The following is a 26,010-nucleotide window of genomic DNA, read 5'->3' on the forward strand; positions in this document are numbered from 1 at the left end:
ACAGATAGGGACAGAGGAGGAGGTTTGGATCAGGCAGGCCTCCAACTTGAGCTCAAAAATCAAGCTCAAACCTCAGCTGAAACCTTTTTGGAGATTTGAAAAAAATCTGCTTTCCTCTCAGTATTTACCTAGCTTTACTCCCAGTTTCTGTATTTTCTCTCTCTCTGTCCAGGTCTTGCCTTTTTTTTCCTTGAAGGCAGTGTGGGTTTATGGCCATTCTCAGCTCTGGTGTGAGGGAATTCCACACCTAAAGATCAGCTGCCCAGAAGTCTCTGGGCTAGATCTTCAGTTGGCATAAACTGGAGTAGCGCCATTGACTTTAATTTATAATGGCTGAGGATTTGGCCCTTCGTCTTTTGCCCCCAACTAGTCTCCTTCTTGACGCAGATAGTTCCATTGTTCTTGAAGTGTGTAGTCAGCATGGTAGCCTTGTCCACAGAAGGAAAGAGAGATTTCCTGAGATTTCCAAGGCCTGTTGCATTTTGGGCTCTGAAAACCAAGATAAGAGTCTTTCGCTCTGGTATTCAGCAGGAAGCCAGTGCACTGATTAGAGCAGAAGACTGATGTTCTCACAATGAATTGTATTGTTCAGTGGGTAGGTTGTCACACATTGCACCATCAGCTTTTCCAGTGTCTGTATTTTCACTTTACAGGTAGAACTGGGTGAATTGTTTCAGATGGATATCGTTTATTTGATGAAAAAGGCAGTTTCAGTCAACCAGACACTTTTTATGAATTTGACATGAATCATTTCAGCCATTCACAAAATGGGGGTGGTGGAACTGCTGTTTTCCTCCTGTATTAGAGCCTTTAGCCTAATGGTTAGGGAACTTGCCTGGGCTGTGGGGGACTTAAATTCACCTCCCTGTTTTGGAACAAACTAAAAACTGACTTCTTCAATTCACCAAACATTTCAGGTTCAGTTACACCCACACAGATCTTTTTTTCTGGAATTTTTGAAAACTGCCACTGAACCAAAAATATCAATTATTCACCCAGCTCTACTCATAGGTATAATACAGTGCAGCCTGGAGGACACGAATACATAGTTCACTATGGCCAAGTCAACAGCAATTGAATTGGACTCTAGTCTCCTGGCCAATTGCAGATAGAAGAAGGCTTTTTTGTGTGTGGAGTTGTTGCAATTCACATATCCTGGATCAGTGAGGAGGTCTAGGACAATCAGATTCCAAGTGTCTCATAACTCAAGCAATGATGGTGAATGCAATCCTGGATTTCCAGCTCAGTTTGGCTGATCAGAGGGGTTGGAATAAACTTCCACTTCTTTGGGGTGTTTCTCTGAACCTTTGGAAGTCCACCAGTCACTAAAAGCAACCCACCAACTTTGCCAGCATGGACTTGGGCTGAGCAGTCATTTCAATGGTTCTGATTGTTTTGCTGAGCATAATTTGGCCCATTTACTCTCCCTGGTTGTGGTAGGAAGGCTGAAATTCGAAATCTACACTGATTCTGATGACGGATACAAACCTAAACAAACAGTTTATATTTCTTGTTCAACAGTACTTAGTTCAGAACCACCAAATGAAAGACAGAGTCCGCATCTGGTCCATTTGCCAGTAGAAAATCGTTTGCATATCCATGCAGCTGTAAGCTGGGTCCCAGGTGCTTCTGGAAGATTGAAGTGATTTTTGTGTTGATATTAGAGGTTCTACTAAAAAAAAAAATCTAAATTACATTTTAAAAGGAGTCTACTTTTTTATCTTTTAACCTTAGCCCCCCCAGTCATGCAGAAAAATCAATCTTGACTAATCCACTGACCAAGAAAAATTGAAAAGGAAAAATGGGAACCTGCATAAATGTCTGCTTGATTTTCCTGAAAGGACTTTCACAGGGAAACTGATCAAAGCATCCAGCATTTCAGTGGGGGCCCTGGGAGAGAACCCAATTACCACGCCACCCTTACTGTCAGTTATTTGCTAGAGCTACATGAGGGAAGTTTCAGAGAGAGTTTGGCTGCATTCTTTGTTACTGTTCCTGAAACATATCGCACGATGAGTAACAACCCTTTAAAGTAAGGTGTCTGCACCTGAGCCACAGACATCTGATTCTTTAAGAAGAGCTAGCGTAATAAAGCCCCTCTGCAGGTACAGCTGTAGGAAACTGGAAAATAAGGAGTCCCCTGAGGCCAGGAAGTAGATAAAAACGGCAGCCCGAGGCAAGGGAAGCGGGCTCTGTAAAAGGGGACTGGGAGCTAGGCTGGCTAGGACGCTGAGGGCTCATTGTAAATAAGGGCATTATGACTTTGTTTTTGGCGTGCTTGTGATTATTGGGGGGTGGGGATGGTCTGGTTCCTTGCACTGCTGGGGAATGGTGAACTATCTTTCACTGTTATTCTATCTGGATTAGTTGGGAGCAACTTTATAAGCCAGCCCAGAAGCTCAGGGGGAGATTTTCAAAGGTAGAAATAGAAATTAGGTACTCCACTTATAGTGATTTTTCCCCCCGTGGTAGCTAACTGCCTGTTTTGCCTTTGAAAGTCTTCTCTTAGTCTCTGTGGGTATGTCTGTATGGCAGCGTAAGTGCAGGGTTAGTAGTACTTGAGTTAGCAGACCCTGAGTTTGTTAACCTAGGGCTTGAGCGTCTACACTCCTTGGTAACTCCAGATTAGGAGCTGTTGATCCCTGGGTCCCAACCTGGGGCTCCAACATCTACAACTGCATTAGGCAGGCCTGAGTCCAACCACCCATATCCCAGACTTCCTAGTGCCCTCCCAAAATGTAATCACACTAGCCTTTAGTTCATGTGGCAGGGTGGGAAAACTTGACTGTCCACCAAACTTTTCTTGAGAAAGAAATTCATCCTGTGGGATTGTGGAGTACTTCTGGTGGACTCCCAGAGCACAGACCCAATGGGGCCATGTCTACACTACAAAACAATAGGGCTAGAACCCTGGCCCCATTTTGACTCAGGCTCAGCCCTTCCACCCCCGTGAGGTCCTGGGAACCAGTGTGTGATTTGTATATAGATGGAAGGAGAGTTAGGCTTGAGTCTGAGTTGAAACCCTGGGGTTCTTTTGCAATGTAGATATGCCCTATGATTTTTTGGATCAAATCCTGTTTGCCATATTCAAGCCAATATTTCCCCTAGAGACAACAGGGCTTCCCGAGTGAGGGGTAGAAGGAGGGCTTTGCTCTTATTGTTGTTCTAGAATGAGCTGATAATTGATGGCCCAAATTTCCTGCCATATAAATCAGCTGAAGTTTTGCCATTGATTGCAGGATCAGGCCCTAATGGCAAATGAAAAGTGGATCCCTATATAAAGGCTAACAGGCTAGATCCTGTTGCCCAGATCAAATATGAGATTTGCTTGAGTATGGGCTGCAGAATCAAGCCTATTGTATATTATAAGAGTGCCAGCTTTGCTATAGTTAAAATGAAGCATCACTTTCTATTTAAAGGTCAACTATGTGAAGTGCTATAAAATCCACGTTTACTCTGATTGCTTTGAATAGCACAGCCTCCTAGTTCTTGTAGGAAGGCCTCCACTACATTATAAAATCATAAAAATCAGAGCTGGGAATAACCAGCTAGTTTACATCTAGTTCATCTCTGATCTCCTGAGGACAGGTCAAGATTATTTCCTACATTATATTTGCAAGTGACTTTTCAAGTATAGTTTACTTAATGGTGTCAAGCATTATTCATAGAGAGTATGTTCTCAATGGAGGAATCTCAGGAGGTTGAAGGCCTTTAGATAAGCCTCCAAAATGTAGGTAGTTATTCCAAATGCTCTGGTCTAGCATCTGGGTTTTACTCTACTTTGGATCAGAATTTTAAAGGTATTTAGGTGCCTAAATACCTTTTAAAAATCTTGCCTTTGGCACTTCCATTTCTGGTCCTGCCTGAAACACAGGAAGTGGGGAGATGGGTGAGAATGGAAAAGAAAAGTTGAGAGAACTTCTTCAAACTTCTAGTCAGGTTTGGATTCAGGATTTGGGCCAAGATTCAGACTGGTTAATCTCTTGTCCAAACTGATTTGCCTTTGCCCAGTTTATAGCAAGCTTCATTTACAGTAGCAGAGAAACATTTTTGGCTCTGGAGCTGTGTAGGTCATCTGAAGCCACATTGCTTTGTCATCTCGTCACCACATTTCTTTTCTTGTGAACTGTAATACATTAAAAGAGGCCGAGTTTTCAAAAGTATTTTAACTAAAAGCTTTTCTGTCCGAAAACCTGGTCCAGAATATTAACAGGCCGACAAATTAACAAAAATGAACTCTGCGTCAGATGCTTGGGCCAGGCTGAGCTCTGCTTAGCAGGAGACCCGAGAAGGGCGAGGAAGATGGCACTACACTAGCTTTCCATTTAGCAGGGGACCAGTTTGGCCTTCAATACAGTTTAGACCTCTCTCTTACTATTTGTATTGAAGTAGCACGTAGAGATCAGGCCCTCATTGTGGTAGGTGCTGTACAGATACATAGTGAGACAGAACCCCTGCCCTGGAGAGCTTGCAGTCTAAGTAGACAAGACATGGTGGCGACTGGGGGAGAAAAGAAGCACATGGAGGTAAAGTGACTTGCCCAAGGTCACACAGCAAGTCAGAGGCTGTAGCTAGAAAAAACCTTAATACTACTGACTCCCAGTCCAGTGTCTGACCCACAGGGCCACACTGACTCTTCAGAGGTTTTGCCAATGACTCAGGATTCCTGGAGTGCCAGGCACTCCAGTCACACCTCCGCCTGCCCCAGAACATCCTTATGATGGGGGACAGGAGCAGGGAGAGCATAGATCCCATGTTGGCTTTGTGCCCTCCCAGGGAATCCCTAGCCCTGGCTGTTTAAGCCAGATTTCCATCCTCTTTGCATCACCTGAATGATGCAAAAAGAATGGGGCTGTGCCATGAACCTGCCTTGTATTTTATGTTTCAGCTGTCAGATAGCACACACCTGACCATACAGAGCTGGGAAAATGTGAGTGATTGTATTCTGCACACACCCTCCCATATTAGCACTAATTAGAATCTCTGAGGCATCATTTTGCAGGGACTCCAGTGATGGTCGTGCCACACGTCTCACTTTTGTTCTGAGTTCAAAGCCAAACGCAAAAGTGAGGTGACATGCAAAAATATCTTTGCACATTGATAGAAATGCGGGGGGAAATTTTATTTTAACAAAGCATGAAAGAACCATAAAATGAGTCTTTTGCTAAGGAGATCAACTCATCCCTTTTATACCAAAAAGGATTCAAAATAAGGAGCTGATAATACAAGCTTTATTTTGTGGGAAATGAATTAGAAAGACCCTAAGTGAAAGAACTATTTCATTTAGGCATTTCATTGGCATATAACAAGACATTAGTTATACTGCAGCAAGCTAAAATATTATTTAAAGTTAATTCATATTTTTAGCAGATAATTTCTAATTAACTTGCTGTAGTTATCTTGTTAAATGTCAATTAAATCTCAAAGCATTCCTTACAGGTTTCCTGTATTCATAAAATGTAATTATGCAGCTATTGCTCATATAGTCTTTATTGCTGGTAAAACCTTCAGCTAAATACATTTTTTAAATGCTTATTATACTTCACTTCGTACTCTATTCATGATCAATAATTGATTTTGCATAATCAATTGTCACATTACTTGTTAATAAAATGACTGCATTTGACTATTCAATTTTGGCTAAATTTTTGGTCATACTTTATATTAATCTCCCATTTATAAGTAGTTTATAAAGAGTTAATAGATGTTTATATACATGATTAATTCATTGGTATGTATTCCAACAGGTCAATTGATTGCTTATAGTTGTGGATTATTACTACATATAACATCTTCGACTGATGTGCTTATAATTGTCTATAATGCAAACTCATATCTATATCATGCTTATAACATCAGTTAATCATTTATTAATGCTTTGTAAGCCATTTATAATTGGAACCTTCATATAAAAAATGGCCAACTGTTATTCTCGATATAAGGTTGGATAAAAGACAGGAATATAATTCAGAAGCTTTGGGATCCATCCCTGTCTCTGCCACAGGTGTCATCTATGTCACTGATAAAATCCTTGTACGGCCCCATGCCTCAGTTTCCCCATCAGCCCATCATCATCTATTGTGTTTCTCACAGGAACTTTGTGAGGATCAGTTTATTAATATATTGTAAAACACATTGAGCTCCCCAGATAGAAATATGTGATAATTATTATAAAGATGTCAGCAATGCAAATCTCATTAGCACCATGGGGAATTCTGTGGCTAAAGCCACCTGCCTTCAGAAAAGTCTATACCCTTAACGGTAAGTAGTACGTTATGTGATTGCACTAGTGATTGATTAATTATCTCCAATAAAAGGCAAAGGAGGAGATTGTCAAAGGCACAGAGGTTAGCTAGATGCCCCACTCCCATTAAAAGGTGGCTGACCCCCATCTGTGCTGTAGCAAATCTCAGCCTGAAAACAGAACACACAGACTAGGAGTGAGGATAGACAGTGCTGAAAAATCAGACTACTGCTGTTTTATAGGGGCACGTAATTAGACAACCCCAGAAACCCAAACATATTTTTACCTACATCAGGGATGAATGTGGCCCCTTAACAAGATGGAATAATTATTATAAAGGCGTTTGCAATGCAAATCTCATTAGCGCCAAGGGGAATGCTGTGTCTTCATGATGATCCAAGGGAAAAAAGGAAAATAAATAATGGCAGAAACATGAGCTTAGAAAGCAAGTAAGGTGTACTAGACTCATATTTTCTTCCCCTCAATAATGTTGAGCAAATAGTATCTCTAAACATCTCACAAGCAATCATCCACTCTCCATGTCTTTCCGGTTTGTATAATATTTATTGGTATATCAACATTATTCGAGGCTTGGATCTTCCATTTCCCTTGCCAGTTTCTTATGCATCTGTGTTTATATTGATGTTATTCAAACAATGATCTTCTTCTTCCCTTGTCAGTTTATATTGCATGTTTCACATATTACAATCTTATTCAAACAAGAATCATTGTCTCTGTTTCTTTCCCATTTGTGTTTTTTCCTTTTACTACAAATGGTATTTAAATTAAACACTTTATTGTTATTTATTGTTTTTCTGTATGTCCATTTGTTTCCCAAAGCAACAAATTCAATAGATCTGGGAGAAAGAATCAATATGAAGCTTGGTAGTCCTTAAGAGGATCTCATCCTGCCCCAGGAGCATAGGCTTTGTACATTAGAGCTGAAACCAGGGGGAAATTATTGGAAGCAAGATCCTTTAGGGACCTTTTTGTGTGCACACCATGGACAAATACTCAAACACGGAAAAAGCAATCTAGGGAATCCACCGAGTTTTCCACCGCTCTGATAGAAACAATTTGTAACTTTCATCCTCTTCCACTTTAAATGGATTTTTACCCTCTTTGAGTTCACTGTTTGGATGGCTGCCGGAAATGTTGATATCATAAAACATTCCAGGATGCACTCAGTGTACCAGATTCCCCATCACCGGTGGTTTTTAAGAAGAAGTTAGACAAACATCTGTCAGGGATAGGGTAGGTGTACTTAATCCTGCCTTAGAGAGGAGGGATGGACTAGAGAGTCTTCTAGCTCTCCATTTCTATGATTCTATGACATTAACCAATGGGTTAAAAGGAGAAAATGAAACTCCAGTGATGTCAATGAATAACACGGGATGATGTAATAGTACATTTTAAGTTAAGTGGAATGCAAGTCACAACATGCTTCAGCTACAGAGCTGTTAAAAACATTAGGACTCCTGTTGATGTGCCCATGGCTGGCAGGCTTAATCTATTTGCCTATCTATACAAGTTTCTCTCCCTCTCTGTCTGTGTCAATGAATTAGCTCTATGACACTGGTCATTTTTTTAAACCACGGTGTGCCTCAGTTTACCTATCTGTAACCTACCAGTTATATTCCCCTCAGGATGCTGTAAGACTTAATTAATTGTGCAAAGGTGAGGGGTAAAATATTGCTTTTGCATATTAATTAGCATGCATCCACGGTAAGACTGGAACATTGTAAGTCTGGATGACTTTATTTTCTTGATACCTTGATTCCAGGGGAATCTTCTGCCCCATTCACATGTAGTTTTATCTCCGGAAAAACTCAGTAAGAGCACACTCACAATTACCTCTCGACACTGACGGTTTTATAACTGGGAGGATCTCCTCTCTACAGTTCATTACAAATGGGGAAAAAAACTTCAGTCAAGTCAATTATCCACATGGGAATAATTACAATTGGCAAAAACAAACCCTTCCAAACTAGAGGAGTCTATTTCACTGCATATAAATGAGAAGGAGTTTGCAACCCCTTTCCTGTTGCTAATCACACATTTTACCACTTCTGCTGCCAGTTTGTATCTTTGATTTTTCCACTGATTCCATTCTGCTTCCCCTCCCCCCTTTTTCAACTCCCCCTGTAATTTTTAAACTCATGATTTTTTTTTTTACTCTTGCAAACCCCTTCACCAGTTGGATTGGTATTGTTTTTATGCTGTACTCTTTGTTATGCCAATGATTGCCTTCACCACCCTTTGACAGTTTGTATCACTTCTGATTTGAAGGGAATCTTACCCCAGCACCCTATCTGCCTTTCCTGACCAGTTTGTATCACTCGTTTGTGAATATTGATCCTGTATGAGCTGTAGTCTCCCAGTTCTTGGTCAAGCTCTCCTACTAAAATCTACAGAGCCTGATCCTCACTGATCTAATTCCATTGATACGAGTGGAATTAATCCTAATCTACATCAGTAATGCATGTGAGAGGAGAATCAGACCCAAGATATATCTGTGTAAAACCAGCCCTCCAAAAAGACAGACATATCAGACTTATCTTGGCTGCATCTCCGTACAAAATGAGATGATCTATATTGTTAGTGTTTTATTCTCATCTACTTTTAGATTACTCCAGTGATTGGGCTTCCATCTATACCCTTGGGAAGGTCCTCCAGTGTATAACATATCTCATCATTAGTTGCCCAGATACCACAGTGATGGGTGTATGAGTGTGTAGGTAGGAGGCTAGATAAAGAGCTAAGGAAACCTCATTAAGAGAGAGAGAGAGAGAGGGAAGTTGGCAAGGCCAACAGATTTATTTCTTCTAGCCTTTCAAAGTGCACGGTGAGGTCTTTAACTTCCATGGGGACTGCCACCAGAGATGAGGTATAAGGGATCATGCTTTAATAATGTCTCACTAGAAGGATGAAGCTGATGTCTACAGTCCAAGTACAATGGAAGCTGGAAGCCTCTGTTGGGAAATCTGACTCCAGATTACTAGACAACTGTCAATGCTGGTGCCTGACAGAGAATGGGATAAAGCACCAGTAAGTGTCCTTTGGGGAGCGATCACACACTAGCCATGGGGCAGTGGGGATGGTCTAGATGATCTAATAAATCTCTAGCCTCTGTAATTTCTATGATGCTGCGATGGTATTGCCCAGCACTAGCGTCGAGCACTGCCGCGAAATGATTTTTATGGTCAATAAGAGAAGGAAACAAGGAAAGAAAGAGCACACTGTATATAAAAAGAAAGCCTCAAGGCCTGAGGGTAGCTTGAGATGCACAGCATTTTAGGCGATTGCAGCGGGCAAGAGGTAAGCCTACACAAACACACTTGTTTGGGGAGAGCTCTTTGATACAAACCGAGCTGCTCTCCAGGCCTGCCAACTTTATGAGCCAAGAATGAAAATAATTAAGATCAAGGGAATGAAATAAACCAAGGCTCATGAAACTTGAATAAGAATCTATCCTCAGTGTGTTCCCTTAGGAGCCATATTATATGGTGCATAGAGGTGTGTTATGTATAATCATTCAGACATACTGATGGGCGGGCAGAAATTTAACTGGGTAAAATGGAAGTGTGTGCATTCATATCAGCCACAGTTAAGCAAGGTACTTAAACAGGTGCCTGATTTTAAGCATGTCAGCAGTCCCATTTAAGTCATGTGTTTGAAGTCAGGCACTTATTTAAGTACTTTGCTAAATCAAAATCATTGTTGTCATCACTAGTGGATTGGAAATGTCTGTTATAGGTCCTGTCTGGACCCTGCATCGTCATTCTAATAATAGCATTTATGATGATAATGGCAATTAATTTGTTGAGGATTGGGCAGGAAGGCACCTAAGTGAGTTCTGAATGCTCAGGATTGAAGATTAGCTGAGCACGGTAATGTCCCTACTCATGTACAGCTTCCTCCTACAAGGACAAGACACTGGACTCAGCCAGGACGCCACTTATGTGTTGCTATCTAAATTCCAATTTATTTTTGTCAAGGTTGCCCATTTGCATGCCTGGCACCTCCACCTAGTCTACTGCGATAATGACTTGGGTAGACAGGATGAAAACGCCTGATTCCTCCCCGAGGCCCAACAACGGAGGAAGGAAGGATAGTAAAACCACCTTTGCACAATTAGACATGAAAGGAAACGGCACCGTGGCAGGGAGGAGGAGTGCTCTGCTTAAGAGTCAGAGCTGGGTTTTGCCAGGGCTTGGGGCTGGGTCATGATGTTGTTTGTTTGATAGCACTCAGGCCAGCATGTATCATGACACATCTGTAAAGCGGCTAAAGCCCAGGGCCCACATATGCTCTGCCTCCAACATTGTGCATGCTTCTGTCGGTAATATTACCTTTTGCAGTGTTAACTCCTTATTGTGCGTGCTGCGACTCCCCTCTGCAGAATGACAGAGTTCAGCTGGAGGCCTGCAGCAAATGGTAGCATGGCTACTGGCCCTGCCATGTCTAGGGTGGGTTACAGCAGCAATGGGAAGTTGTTCTCTGCCTCTCTCCCATGCCAAGGAGAACATATAGACACGAGGTCCAATGGAGCTGAGGAGTTTGGGCATTAGTTTCTTCCCTTCTATGCCTGGGATTTTCAAAGGAGCCTAAGGGAGTTAGGTACCCAAATTCCATTGAAATGCAATGCTTTAGGCTCCTTTGAAAATCCCACGCATGTGCTTTATGGAAGTAAAGATGTGCAGATCTGAGTGGAATCACCAGGCTGGACTAGCAGGTGGTGTTGCAGTTAGGATTTGAGACGTACCAACAGAGCAGTCTGGGGGCCAAGAACTGGAATAGCAAGTGGTGCTGCAGGCCAGGGATGAAGTGCTTCAGGACAGCTGGGACATGGCAAGAATCCAGCAGTTAAGGATAGACTTGTAGGGGTTGTGTTTGCATAGCACCTGCCCACGTCACCCCAGCTGGCAGTCACTGGTTCGATTACTATCAGCTGTGCTAAAAATTTCACCTCCCTTCAAAACCCTAAGAAGAAAGAAAGTGAATGTTATATGGATCCAATGTGCGCATCATGAATGCAATAACACATCCCACGTCAAAATATGCTCTAAGAGTACTTCCAGAGTAAAAGGCAAGAGGATAATCAGTTAAATCCATCAATAGGAGTTAGCTGGCCACCAACGCATGTTTTAAAAATCAAATTAGGATCTAATGGTATGCATAGCCTCCATATCAAATTATGACATTATTGGTAAAGACGAGGAGGTGACACAATTTAGAGTCTTCCTACCTCTCCAGATAACAGATGAAGCAATCTTAAATGGAATACAAAGCAATTTTGTAATCAAGTGCCTTACACAGTATTCATATGGCTCAGATAAGGGGCCTCCAAAAGGAAGAAAATAATTGCTTTCTATTTTCTTTTTAAAAAATCCTGATATTTTAACTTTTTAAAATTTGGTTAGTTTAGTTAATTTGCTGGTGAAAATTGCCAGATTGACACCCATGCAGACTGATCTCATCTACTTATTTACAGACTAGTTTTAACATAGAGCAAGCTCTCCCCATGTTCGCCATCCCATTCCACTCCCACTCCCATCTCCAGTAAAATGGTTCCACTTTGGCTTGGAGGGGAACACCATTAGAAAAGGAGGGGATGGTTGAGTCTCTGTGTCCAGCACCTGAAGTCATTTATCCCGGGGCCAATGACTGTGGTGGTCTGGTCAGCTCGTTAAGTACAGGGACCACTGTGCAGCCACAGAGATGGTAGCCAATGAGATGAGTTTGGCTCACAATGTTTATTGTTAGGAACCATAGTTGTCTCATACACATATGGAAAAGCTCTTATAGGTCACTCCCACTGACAGGAGAGCAACTTTCTCTCTTCTGCTCTGATTTTTGTATCTTAAATCTAACATCTTTCTGGTCAGAGGAAAAAAATTAAGGCTGTGTCTCCGAGGAATATGTAAGAGGAATGAAAACTATTTGTCATTTAGCTGATTGGACTGTACCATGAGCGCTCACCCAGGTAGTGTCTATAAGGTTCAAGGTAGCATTCAGATTTTAGGAAATCTGTCTGAACCAAAATGCTTGAGAAACATCACTACCAGAGACAGACCCCAAACCTAGATCTCAGATTGGAACATCTTGGGAGACTGAGGAAACTTGCTCTTGATCAGGATACAAATTCTATAGCTTACCCCTATTTCTCTGACTCAGGTTTGAATGTACTGAGACTTAGGAAATGCTTAAACCTGGACCCAAAGTTTGTAGCTCTGGGCCATTTCTAAATGAAACTAACAGGTGGGTGGATCAGGAGATGGCCAATGATGGAATGGACTGGGGGAGTTGAACTTTCCTCTCATTTCTACAGGCAATTTCTCAGAGACAAGGTGTAATTGTATCAGTGCCATCACGGACTGAACCCAAGATTTCCAGGTGCTAAAGCATTACTCTCAGTTGCTTGAGCTAAACTCCTCTAGATGGTAGTTACAGTAGACTCATATCGTCTGTGTTCTAGCCACTTTAAGGGGGCATATATGACATACAGAACAGTGCAGTCCAGAGACTTATTTATATGGTGAAGGCACATGGCTGGAAGAAACTTGCCCTACCACCATCTCTAACATGCCTCTAATATAGATAGAGGGCTTCAGAGCCTATGAGGCCTATTTGTCATTTTCCACCAGCACTTAAATAAAAACAAATTGCATTTCAATAGCTGAAATAAAAAATAATGTACATGCTGCTCATAACGTACTCCCACCAGACAACAGCGCCAAGATGCAAGTCAGAGCAGATTATGTATTTAATGTGTCACATATTGTGGACTTCCTGAGTAATAGGAGAAGAAAGCAGAAGCAATAATGAAAGCAGGAACATCTGGGGACATTTTTCTGGGAGTGAACGGTCAGAGTGGATCTTCTTTAAATATTGAGGACTTGGTCTCGTATACATTAAAGTTAAAACTCCCAGAGATCAAGGCCAGGCCTTTAGTCAGACCACTCAGCTGGGGGAGATAAGTGACAAATTTATAGGGAACAAGGGAAAAAAGAGAGAAAGCTGTTAAGCTGTTACAGTAAATCAAACAGGATGTTCCCTGTTTCCTGACACCTCCATTGTCGTCATGTGGAGCCCTATTTGAGATCAGCAGGGCTCTGCATGTGTACAAGTCTCTGGCCATAGGCCATATCTGCTTGTGGGATTGAGCCCTGCTTGCCCCCGTAAGTGATGGGGGGAGATGGCTGTAATTCCTGAGATTTTGTCCCTGCTATGACTATAATCCTCTTACATGTATTGGTTCCAGTACAGTTCTCCTCCTAACCTGACTGCGACACGTTTAAATGGTGCAATGGGAAAGGGACTTAATAGCATCACTGCAGCCAGGCAAAACCCTCTGATAATCCATGGCTTTAATTACCAAGCAGCTTTTACCAGTGGGTCCTGCACTCTAGTTTTTAAACATGTCCCGTGACTCAGTGATGTTTGTAGTGTATATGAAGCCTTAAAGACAACTGTCAACCTAACCAAGCTGTCCAAGTATGCTGAGTTCCCTGAGGCAGATCTCAGGAAAGTTTATTTTATTTGTAGGCTTTTCTGTCATGTGCGTCACCCCAGTATCTAAGTGGTTCATGGACACTGATGGGTTTAACGTAACACTGGAATGTGAAGGATTATTGTCCTTGTATTACGGATCCTTCACCTATCCTTGTCTATTAGACTGTAAGGCCCAGATCCCTAGGGATTTAGGTGTTCAGGTATCTGGGCCTAAGCTGTTTGGGGCAGGGAATTTTACTGTTTCTGCAGAGCACCTAGCACAATGGTTGGGGTCTCCTGGTGCAACTCTAATGCAAATACTAATGGGATGATGCTTAGGGTATGTCTACACTACCCGCCGGATCAGTGGGCAGTGATCGATCCAGCGGGGGTCGATTTATCGCATCTAGTCTAGATGCAATAAATCGATCCCTGAGCACTCTCCCATCGACTCCTGTACTCCACGGCCGCTAGAGGCGCAAGCAGAGTCGATGGGGGAGCGGCAGCAGTCGACTCACTGCGGTGAAGACACCATGGTAAGTCGATCTAAGTACGTCATTATTCATGTAGCTGAAGTTGCGTAACTTAGCTCGATCCCCCCCCCAGTGTAGACCAGGCCTTAGTGAGATAAGGATCAGGAATAGAACTGAGATCTCCTGAGTCTCAGCCTAGCATTTTAACCACCAATCCAACCTTCCTCTCAGCAAGCTGTCTGATTAGGAGGATGGTCAAGGGTCTCAGTGAGGTCTTTAAACCTCGGATGAGGCTGGCTCTTCTTTTATCCCAGCCTGTTCATACAATCCAATTAAAAACAAAATCAGAACATACATATGCATACATTATTGACACTGCTTTGTTTCCTGTATGGCATCAGCCCTCAAAGCGATTGTAAAATCCACGGACATCTCTTCCCAACCCCACGCAGACTAGGCCAGGAGTTCTGTGACTGAATGGCAGCAGGGAATGATTTGCCAGCTACAGGCAAAAGGTTCCAACTCATTGGAACTCTTATTATATGCTCTGACGGTTCCTAGAACAACAGAAAGCTGTGTGACTCGATGAAACACTAAGTACAAAATAAACCTCACAGGTGTTTCACTTAACTGTACCCAGTGAAATCTGATAGCCAATTTAGTTCCCATGTCCCACTTGTCTGCTTGAGATGGTCATCCAGGAAACCACAGTTGATGATGTGCACTGCCAATTACACATCCATAGCTCTTGTCAGAACAAATATAAGCCATGATCACAGGAGACTTGGCTGTGGTAACATAGACAAAATGCATGCATGTTTCTAAGTCCATGTCCTGACAGCACAATCAGAGCATACACTAGTGCAGATCTTCAGATGAGTTGACTAACCAAGTCTGGAATTAGGAGTTCAAATGAGTTGGAAACACATTTTTGTCCTTCCTCAGCTCTGCTTTGTTCATTATGCTGTAGTAAGGTCAATATAATACACACTCCCATATGGATAGCATGGGTTCCTATCACTAGAGAAAACAGTAGGTGGTGGTAGATCCAGGATGGCATTTAGAAGCCATTTCATAGATACAGAGGTATCTATGTCACAACAGATAATCTTGTATTGCAGTGGGGGGACGTGCTGGCCGCCACTTTCTGCAGCTCCCATTGGTCGGGACTGGCGAACCGCGGCCACTGGGAGCTGCGGGCGGCCGTGCCTGCAGACAGTCAATGTAAACAAATTGTCTCGTGTCTTGCCAGTGGATTACCCTGATGGGCCGCGTGCGGCTCACGAGCTGCAGGTTGCCCACCACTGATCTAGGACTTAGGTAAATAAGTTGACCCACAGAGATGGCAGGAAGAGGGGGCAGACAAGGGGACAGTATAGACAGCTATGGTTCCATCAGTTGGTGATCACAGTGGTCTGAGTGATTGTAGATGGTTGCTGTGCTACTCTGGGTCAGACACTAGTGATCTGTAGGCATGGGGGAAAGGTAGGTTTTAAGGAAAGATTCAAAGGAGGATAAGATATTCCCCTCCTGTCCAACAGAAGGACAAGGAGGGCTCATAGCCTGGTCCTTCCACTTCCTAGCAGCTTGAAGCCTTGAACTTCCTTGGAGCCACATGAATCACAGGGCCAGCTGTCTCCCGGCTCCTTGTGAGGATTTTTCAAGTGCAGTGAGGTGGCCTGCAGTAGGGAGCACACTCAGGGCTATTTCTGCTGCATAGTCTATCTTAGGGATTTCTAAGGCAGCTCTCACTTCATTATGCAAGAGCTGACTGCGTTGCATACTGCAGTAGGGTGACCAGATAGCAACTGTGAAAAAACGGGATGGAGGTTTGGGGGGGGAGGGGGTTAATAGGCATCTATATAAGAAAAAGTCCCCAAAAAGGGACTGTCCCTTTAAAAACGGTACATCTGGTCACCCTATACTGAAGCAAAGGAGCATCTAGGTTAGTAAAGGAATCCTCCTAGAGGCAGACAGCAATGGCCAAAAGTAACTCTCATCTCTAGACCCCAAGCTTAAATATGCAACTAACTATTAAGCCATCCGTTGAATGTCCGTGGATTTTTTTCTGTGTGTATACCTCTTGCTCTTTAGGAAATGTCAGCGTTATGACTCTCAGAACTAGTAATATTGACAACTGAGAGTCTTTTACCACCAGCTTGCCATTTCCACGCCAGCCAGGTGACAACAAATTCTTACCACCTGATAGCTGTTCAGCGGCCATTGTGTAACGAGACCATTACCTCAGTCCAGTGTGCAGCGGGCACAAAAACCACCACCGCGATTGGCAATAATAGGCAGCCATTGCTAGCAATCTCATTAGAGAGGTGAAAGAGTCAACGGACCAGAGTCTGAGCTCCCCTGTCACCTCCAGAGTGTGATATGTAAGGAGCTTGTATAACTATCGTCTGTGCGGTCCCAGTTCAGTGGGTAAACAGAGGGCCCTGGGCGCTGGGGATGTCAAAAGAGCACTTTTCGCAAACACCAAACTGACCGGGAGAAAAAAATGCAGAAACCAAATATAATGATGATTTGGCTCTGTCTCCTTCGGCCTCCTTTTATTGCTCGAGGCAACATTAAGGTAACAATAATGATGCAGCCTAATAAGATCTGTCACTTTGGACATTTCTACAAACAGGTTTTACTTTTTTCCTCAGTATTAAAATACACGGGTAAAACAAAACCAATGAAAAAAATCACACAAATCAAACCAAACTTAAAAAATCCCTACTGCTATTAACAAGCTATGGGAGTAAAGTTAACCAACCTTTCACTAGTAATCAGCTGGTGATGTCAAACATTAAACTTTCTGCAATTAATGCTTGTGGTTCGTATGTATATATATTGGAAAGCTCATACGAAAGGCCAAGTTTTACTGTGCTCTTGTTCTCTCTTACAGAGTTAGCCATTTGCATAGTATTTGGGAAAATGTCGGGTGAGATCCTGCAAACATATCCGGGTGGATTGAACCGTTCAGCTTGAGCTGAGGCCCTTTGATCGTAACGGGACTGAATGTGAGTGAAGGGCACATCTGGGTGGATTTGTGACTGTAGGTAAAGGGCCTTTTTGAGCTAAATTCACCCCTGAGGTAACCCCGTTGAAGTTACACCATTGAGCAAAATGTGGGAGGAATTTGCTCCGTTTTGTTTGTTTCATGAAGACATGCCTGTTTCAGGAGAAATGGGGAATTCTTCTCAACTTGTTCTCCTCCATGAAGCTGATATTATTTCATAGTTCCAGAAGGGAACCTTAGATCAGCTAATCTGTCCTTCTGTATAGCACAGGCCATTCATTTTCACTCTCATACCCCCATATTAAGCCCCCAAACCTTAGTTAGACTAAAGCATTTCAGTTCTCAGGAGAACTGTGTGACATAGACAACTGGGGAGCCTGAAGCTCTTTAATTCACTGAGGTCTGTTTTAATTCTAATGATTACTTATATAGCATGACTGGTGTATATTGGAATTGGAAATTATATTGGAATTGGAAAAGGTTCAGAAAAGGGCAACAAAAATGAATAGGGATACGGAATGGCTTCTGTATGAGGAGAGATTAATAAGACTGGGACTTTTCAGCTTTGAAAAGAGACGGCTAAGGGGAGATATGATTGAGGTCTATAAAATCATTACTGGTGTAGAGAAAGTAGATAAGGAAGTGTTGTTTACTACTTCTCATAACACAAGAACTAGGGGTCACTAAATTAAATTAATAGGCAGCAGGTTTAAAACAAATAAAAGGAAGTATTTCTTCACACAATGCAGTCAACCTGTGGAACTCCTTGCCAGAGGATGTTGTGAAGGCCAAGACCATAACAGGGTTCAAAAAAGAACTAGATAAGTTCATGGAGGATAGCTCCATCAATGGCTATTAGCCAGGATGGGCAGGAATGGTGTCCCTAGCCTCTATTTGCCAGAAGCTGGGAATGAGCGACAGGGGGTGTATCACTTGATGATTACCTGTTCTGTTCATTCCCTCTGGGGCACCTGGCATTGGCTACTGTCGGAAGACACGATACTGGGCTAGATGGACCTTTGGTTTGACCCAGTAGGGCCATTCTTAAGTTCTTATGTTCTTACGGTGTTCATGGCACTTTACAGATACTAAAGAGGATGCTCTCCCTGCCCTGAAGTGTTTATAGTCCCAAGCTCTGATTGTACAAACACTTACATACATGCTTAACTTGAAGTATGAGAGCAATCCTAGAAGTGACTGGAACGCAACTACTCCTAAATGTTCAGGACTGGGGCCCAACATCTATATCAGGGATCTATCATAATCTTCAGAGTAATGAACAGATGTAAAATGCAATGAATGGTTTCTTAGTTTTGGTGCTTTTTGCCCTTTTATATCTCTGCATGCCATAAAAAATCCAGAACACGCAGAACAAGATGGCTCAAATGTTTAGTGAGTGAATCAATCCAGCACTTTTCGTTAAAAATGAAGCGGGAAAAGTATTGTTTTAATGTTCTTTATTTTATGTTTCTGCTCCATTCTCTAAGAACATTTGATGATACATTGAAGCTGACCCAGTAATTTCTGCTTAGGGACCATAATGTTGATTGGAGCTAAAAAATATGCTATAGAAAGTTATGGATTTAATGCAGAAATTACTGGGGGAGATTTTTCAACCTCTGTTATACAGGAGGTCAAACGCTAGATGATCATAATGGTCCCTCTGGCCTTGAAGTCTATGAATCTATGATCAGAGAAAAAAGTTTTAGCTCCTAAAAACATTCCTTTGTTTTATAAAATTCAGATCTATCTATCTATCTATCTATCTATTATTCTTCATAATATTTTCTTTATATTTCTAAACACATTACTCTGTTAAGCCCGGATTTTGATTGCAAAGCTAAATGGATATAATTTGGCAGATAAACTACACTGAAAATTAAGGATATAAACTTCTTTACCAAGATGGGGAGAATTTTTTAAAGTTCCATTCACAGTTTCTCCAAATTAAATTTTAGCTCATATAACTACACTAAAGATTTTTATGTAATATCCTGGAATATGAGATCTGCAATAGGTTTCACAAAACATGGGCTACAGCTACATAAACATTCGCATGCCCCAAATAAGTGGTGAGAGCAAGCAAGCCATCTGTGAATGCCCCTTAATTTTTTCCTCTCTGCTGACAATAGACATAAATAATAACAGTGTTGCACAGAAATCATTCTAACAGCGGAGAATCAAATAAATATATTAAACTTGACAGCTTAACTACAAGGGGGCCTTTTGTACATAATGCCCAGCTGCTTCAGTTAGGGTGAATTTATATGGACTTGCATTAGAGGGAGCTGTTAGCTAGGTTAGCAGTTTCACTGAAAATATTTTCCCACTCTTTTAGCACTATAGGTGCATCCTGTTTATAACTGAGGTTTTAGCAACACTCTTTAAAATAACGCTACCAAGTATTTAAATTAAAAATTAAAGTTGAAATTTCAGTTTGTTTGTCTTTACATATCCATTGATAAATGGCAAATCAACTCCCCTGCTTGCAAATGGTTCTCAGATTGTATATGGCCGATTTCTTCATCTATTTACGTAGCTTCTTAGTGTACATCATACATACTTCCTGTGTGACCCAAGCTATTGGAGTGTGTTTTGAAGAAGATAGTTTTGCTAAGGGGAGTCAAATACTCTTTACATCATTTCAGGCTGACAGTCATTATTCCTAATACAAATAATGGTTATTAATAAATATATTTTAATAATATCTTTCGTTATATGGGATCATAAAACACCTTATAGACTGAACCTACTGAATCACAAGCACAGCTTCCTATGACACATACTGTGACAGTCAGTAATCTGCCTATTGTGGTTCAATTTTTAACAGTGAGGGTAATTAACCATTGGAAAAACTTACCAAGGGCTGAGGTGGATTTTCTATCATAGCAGGTTCATAAATCAAGACTGGATATTTTGTATTTGAAGTTATGAGTATTGGCTCTATACCTGGATTTCAAATGTTTGCTCCTGGGGTAATGCCCGCAAGGTAGTTAGCCTGCACATCTTGGAGGGACTATTCAAATTAAGTGGCTCATCAAGAAACACTTAACTGACAGTGGACCATGGGACATGCCCATCTACACTGAATGGACTGTCCTGCAAACCTGTCGGGGTGTAGGTAATGATTTCCTGCTGTGACTAAGCAAAATTATGCCTGGACCTCTGACTTGCCCATGTGATTCCAAACCCCATCTTTTACCTATAATTTTCCACTAGCTGTGCCGAGGGCTTTGTTTAAAACAATGGGTTTCCCGCCACATGGCAGAAGCTATAAAAGGCCCTGGAAACCCCTCCATTTTGCCTCTTTCCTGCTCAAACCTCTGGACTATGAACTTATACTAATGGGAACATTATAACCAATGGACTGAGGTCCTTCCAATGATTTGGAAGCAGCCAGAGACTTGACTTAAGCCAGCAATTTATTCCATCACTGCTACAAGCCTGAACTAATAACTTTGCATTTATGGTATGTATTTGATTCCTTTAACCAATTTTAACTCTCACCTTTCTTTCTTTTTATAAATAAACCTTTAGATTTTAGAAACTAAAAGATTGGCATCAGTGTGATTTTTGGGCAAGCTCTGAGTTATATATTGAACTGGGTGTATGGCTGGTCCTTTGGGATAAGAAGTACCTTTTATTTGATTAAATTGGTTTTAATAACCACTCATCTTTAAATCCAGTGTTTTTGGGGGTGATAAGGACCGGAATATCCAAGGAAACTGCTTACCTGACTTCTTTTAGTCAGTGTGGTGAGACAGAAGTTTACTGTGGTTGCTGGTTTGGTATACTGTATGGAGGAATAACCACCAGTTTGGGGTGTGTATGCCCTATTTCTCAGCAGTTAGTCCTGAATTTGGTATTCTCAATTGTGACCCACAAATGCATGGCTACAGGCAGTTCTATTGTCAATGTTATACAGGAAGTCAGACTAGACTGCCTGGTCCCTTCTGCCCTCCTAATATATGAATTCTTGAATAAAAGTACTAACAGAAAATTTCATTGACTATACGGAGAACTGAGTCATTGTCCTACCATGCCATACCTCACCGGACTGCGCACAGTCTTGCAGGTCAGTACTGAATATTATGGATGAGGAAGGGGCTATGTTTCAGAGACAGGGACTGTGTACTTTAATTCTTCACTTTATAATACTTTATTTTATTCAAAAGCTGTAGATTCTTCACCTGGATATCTGTAATGTTCAAGAGAATCATGTACCCAACTCTCTCTCTTTTCCATGGTTTCTGCCTTCAGATCTAACATTTTGGGAGCTTTTACATCTTGCCTCAGGAAAAGAACTTTAGAAGCCTGAAATCATAGGTGGCTCGCATTATGGCCGAATGCTAATAATTATCAATGAGGAACACTTAGGCTCTATTACTGGATTTGGGAACTTGGCAAATGGAGACTAAAGAAGGTTGAAGATATTGTACATTCATCCCAGATATGGTGGCAAGGTGCTGAGAGAGTCTTTAGAGACTTTACAGATCCAGGTTATTTTCCCTCTTTACAGCTTTTGTTGTCCGCCTCATGAAAAGCTGATGGTCTTTTCATCAAGCCAGTGACAGCTTGCATCTGGTCTGACCTGAGAACTTAGCTGTGGAGTGGCACTACACCCTAGAACAAGGGGGAACCCAGAGGAGAGCCTAGTCAGAAAGAATCCGCATGTCAGTTCTTGACGGTGGTTATACTGACCTTATATTCAGCCCACCCCATAAGTATACTTTCCACTGCCAACTCCAAAAATTTAGTCAAGTCCTTCTGGCTTAGCCTGGCATTTTAGCTCATGAAAATTAAGTTGATGTGTAATAAAATCCCTGCTATTCCTATACGGAGGGGAAGGATGGTCTTGTGGCTATTGCACAAGAATGGGGGGCGGGTCTCTTGATCACAGAAGCAATTCCCAGCTTTGCTACAAGCTACCTGTGTGACTATGGATAAATCACTCATCCTCTCTGTGGGTAAAATGGAGTTAATGATGATACTTATTACCTCTGTGAGATTTAATTAATCAATAGGTTAAATATACCCCAACAGAGAAAGCCAATACTAAGACCTCAAAATAGGGCTTAAGAAAGACTCAAGGGTTGCCTAAACCCGGTTGTGGCCCTTTGCATAAGGGTGATTTAAGATTGTCAAATGGAAGGTCCTATAGAACTGCACTGGAATAATCTAGCAGTAAAAACGTTGTTGCAGTGACATTACTGTAGTGTTGCATGCTCAGAGACGGGTCAGCCCTTTGACAACCCATCGAATGTAACCAGATCAAAAAGGTTTCTTCTCCCTCAGATTCTTATTAATGTTAGCAGAAATTACTCATTGTGGGAGGAATATACCACCCCTCACCAGAAAGGCAGAACAGCTGAAAGCCTTAGGGGAAGCAAGGTGGGTGATTTCCAGACACTAGTGAGCTTTGCACAACAGCACAATGTCCCGCCACACAATTAGGCCTGACTGGCTGTCTCTGTTCTTTAGAGATGCAGAAGTGCAAGACCGAGGTGCTCTGGCAAAACCTTGTGAGGCTCAGGACTGGAACAACAGAGGATGTTGCAGGTCACAGTGGAGATGCTTTGGCAAAAGTGTGTGTGGCTCAGAAGTGGATGAGCAGATGCTGATGCATGTTAGAACTGAAATGCTTAGAGAGAAGCTTGGGTATATTAGCAGAGCTTTGTGGTAGCAGCTCTTCATGACTCTAGACAGTGCTAGCAGGCCCTCATTTTCATGAGTAGTGAAACTGACTCCAAATTTGATTTAGGGGGGTTAAAGCAAAGACAGGCTTTTATCTCTGACTGATAATAAAGCATATGTAACATGTCAATATTGCAAGTGTCAAAACTTTCCAAAATGGGAAGCAGGAAACTTGCTTGCTTATTTTTATTATATGAGAAGATGAGCTGTTTTTTTCCAATTGGATAGCTGCAGTAATAGAAATATTATACTGACGCCAAGCTTACTCTCCAACCTAATAGATTTTCAACTTTTTTATGCTGATTTCAGGAAATATGGCTCGTGTAATTTGCATTCAGACATCAGGAAGTCATGCATTACCAGAACATTTAATCTTCTGCCAGGGTGTAAGTTCTTACTCGTACCAACAAATTTGCAGGTAAAAGTGTTTTTAGAAAGTCGACTGTAGGAATTGCGATGTTCTGCTCTAGCCTGTAAATTATGAACACTGGAAAGTTCAAACTATTCTATTGTACCCTTTGGTAAATAGTGGGCTGGTGCAACTTAAAGCACTACAGGCCCAACTGATCCTGATCGCTAGACACAGAAGGAGTTTGCCTTCCCTGATGCATCTTCCCCACTTCCTGGTATCCCACCATAGCCTTTCTGCTGGTGATGCATGGGGCTGGGGCATTATGGCTCCCAGGCAGCTGGGCAAAGTTGGAAGGGAAGCCACCGTCTGTTACATTCTCTCCTGCCGAGATGCTGCCTAAGATTACATAGATGGATGAAGAGAGAGCAGAGAGAGGGCAGAGAAGTAGATTAGAGGGGCCAAGCCTTCTGTAGGACTTAAAACAATAACCCCCAACTCTCTTCATTAGCGGATCTAGAAGTGCTTTACAAAGTATCATAGCCCCGTTTTACAGTTGGGGAAACAACTTGCCCAAGCGCATCCAGCAGGCCAATGGGAGAACCCAGGTCTCCTGTATCCCGGGCCAATGCTTTAGCCACTAGGCAAAACCACTTCTCTTTGGGGTCTCCATCCCTCTGTATTTACCCCTCATTCATGGGAGTGGCAAGCAGGAGATGTGGTTTCCCAACCCCATGAATATGGGTCCCATTCCCTGCTCTGATACAAATTTTTGGGTAACCCCAGGCCATGGGCGACTCCTGGGAGGGACATAACAGGTGGCACCAGCTAAAGGGGGGCACGTGACCCACCACATGATGCCCCCCATGTGATTCCTCCCTGCCCCATTTCGCCCCCAGCCTGGGCCCCCATGCTCTCCCTGTCCCCTCCCCATCCCACGTTACCTGGGGGAGACTCTGTCCTCCCTCTGTGCCGGATACTGATAACATGTGAAAGGAGGGCAGTCCCACGGCGGGAGCTCCTCTGGCACAACTGTATTGCCTTCCATACAGCTGCGTCTCCTGGGGTCTGTACAGCTCCATGGAGGACAGGGCGGGAGTGGTACTGGTAAAGCTGCGCCGGAGGAGTTACTGGTATGGGGCGCTGGGTCCTGTGAGCCACGGCCCCACGTTCTGCTCCTTTTGCCACTGCGGTTCCTGGGAGAGTCGGCGGCCCCACACCGGCAGCTCTTCCTGTGTGGCCGTACCGGTACTGCTCCAGCCCTGTGGTAAAAAAAAGAAAATTATGGCAATAACAATACTTCCCCCCTCCCAGCGGTGCTGGGAGGAGTAATCCTTTCATGACTGCATAGCACTTTGGCTTCCCCAGATGGCAGGTGCCAGATGAGTACAAAGTATTCATAGTAGTATTAGTATTGGTAATAAAAATAGACGAGTTAATAACTGAACTTGGTGTTCTGCCATCTACTTTACCCTCAAACCCAACATTGTCTTTGACCCCAGAACGCAAATAAACCTGATGGGTTTTGGGTCTGGCTATAGGGGATTGGTAACAGGGGTGTGAAACCTTTTGCCTGTAAGCCAGTGGTTTATATAAAGCCCAAGAACTTTATAGAGAGTTTCATAGGATTTAAGACCAGAAAGGACCATTAAATCATCAAGCCACTAAATTACACCCATGTACACCAATACTGAGACCAATGATTTCAGTTAAATGCAAATATTTCAGCCCTCAGCAGACTGAACTGTTTTGTGGCCACAGAGAATAGGAGAAAAGGAGTGGCCAATGCCCAAGGCCCCCGTCATGGCAAGGAATTGATTAGATGAGACTGGGTGACTCTGGCCCAAATTCTGCCCTCATTTATACCCATGCAGCCTTGCTGGCTTTAAAAGGGGTTGGCCCTAAAAACTGTTCCTGTCTGATAGGTGTTGAACAGGCTGTTGGGCTCCCTGTTGGGGGAGATATGTGGGAAGCTCGTGCTGTGACTGAGTTAACGATCTTTATTCTGAGTATAAACAGATTTACAGTTTCCAGGGCTGTCAGTCATGACCCTGTGATGAACAGTAAAGATAAACTTAAAAAATAAAGGTCAAACAAGTGGAGAAGATGGTTCCTTGATGCTGTTATTTCAGGCCATCTTGCTGCCTAAGCAAAACTACACACAGTTTTTGCCAAGGTTAAGCAGATTGCTAAAATGCTTTTATTCTCTCTCATTCCTCTGCTATTTGGCACTTTGATTACAGTACATAACTGCAGCAGGCTAAACAAATGTAACATGCGTTAAGATCAGGGAGTTTGTAAAAGGTAACATGACAGAAACACCACTTGGCTGTCAAGGAACGTAAAGGCACCTGGGCAGGGGGTGGGGGCAAGAGGTGGAAAAATCCAGCAATCCAATATACAAAAGGGATGAACTTAGAAGCATCTTGTAAGCAATGTTTTAATTTCTCAGTCGTTAATGAATAGAACTGCAAGGAAAACAGTTTTCCTGTTCCTCAATGCTTTGGATGTATCGGAAGATGTTCTGGATCAGGGTGAAAAGTTAAAATCACATCCTTTTTTGCAAATCAAAAATCCATATATAAATTTTAGTTTCAGACAATCAAAATGTTTCATTTTGATAATTTTAAAACATTTCATTTCAATTTTGACTTTTTTCTTTTTTCAACCTTTTAAAACCTAAATTTACTAACATTTCTAAACAAAAAGTTGTTCTGACTTGAAAAAGTGAAACTTTTTGTTT

This window comes from Malaclemys terrapin, chromosome 4 (genome assembly GCF_027887155.1).
Source record: "Malaclemys terrapin pileata isolate rMalTer1 chromosome 4, rMalTer1.hap1, whole genome shotgun sequence".
Lineage (NCBI taxonomy): Eukaryota > Metazoa > Chordata > Testudines > Emydidae > Malaclemys > Malaclemys terrapin.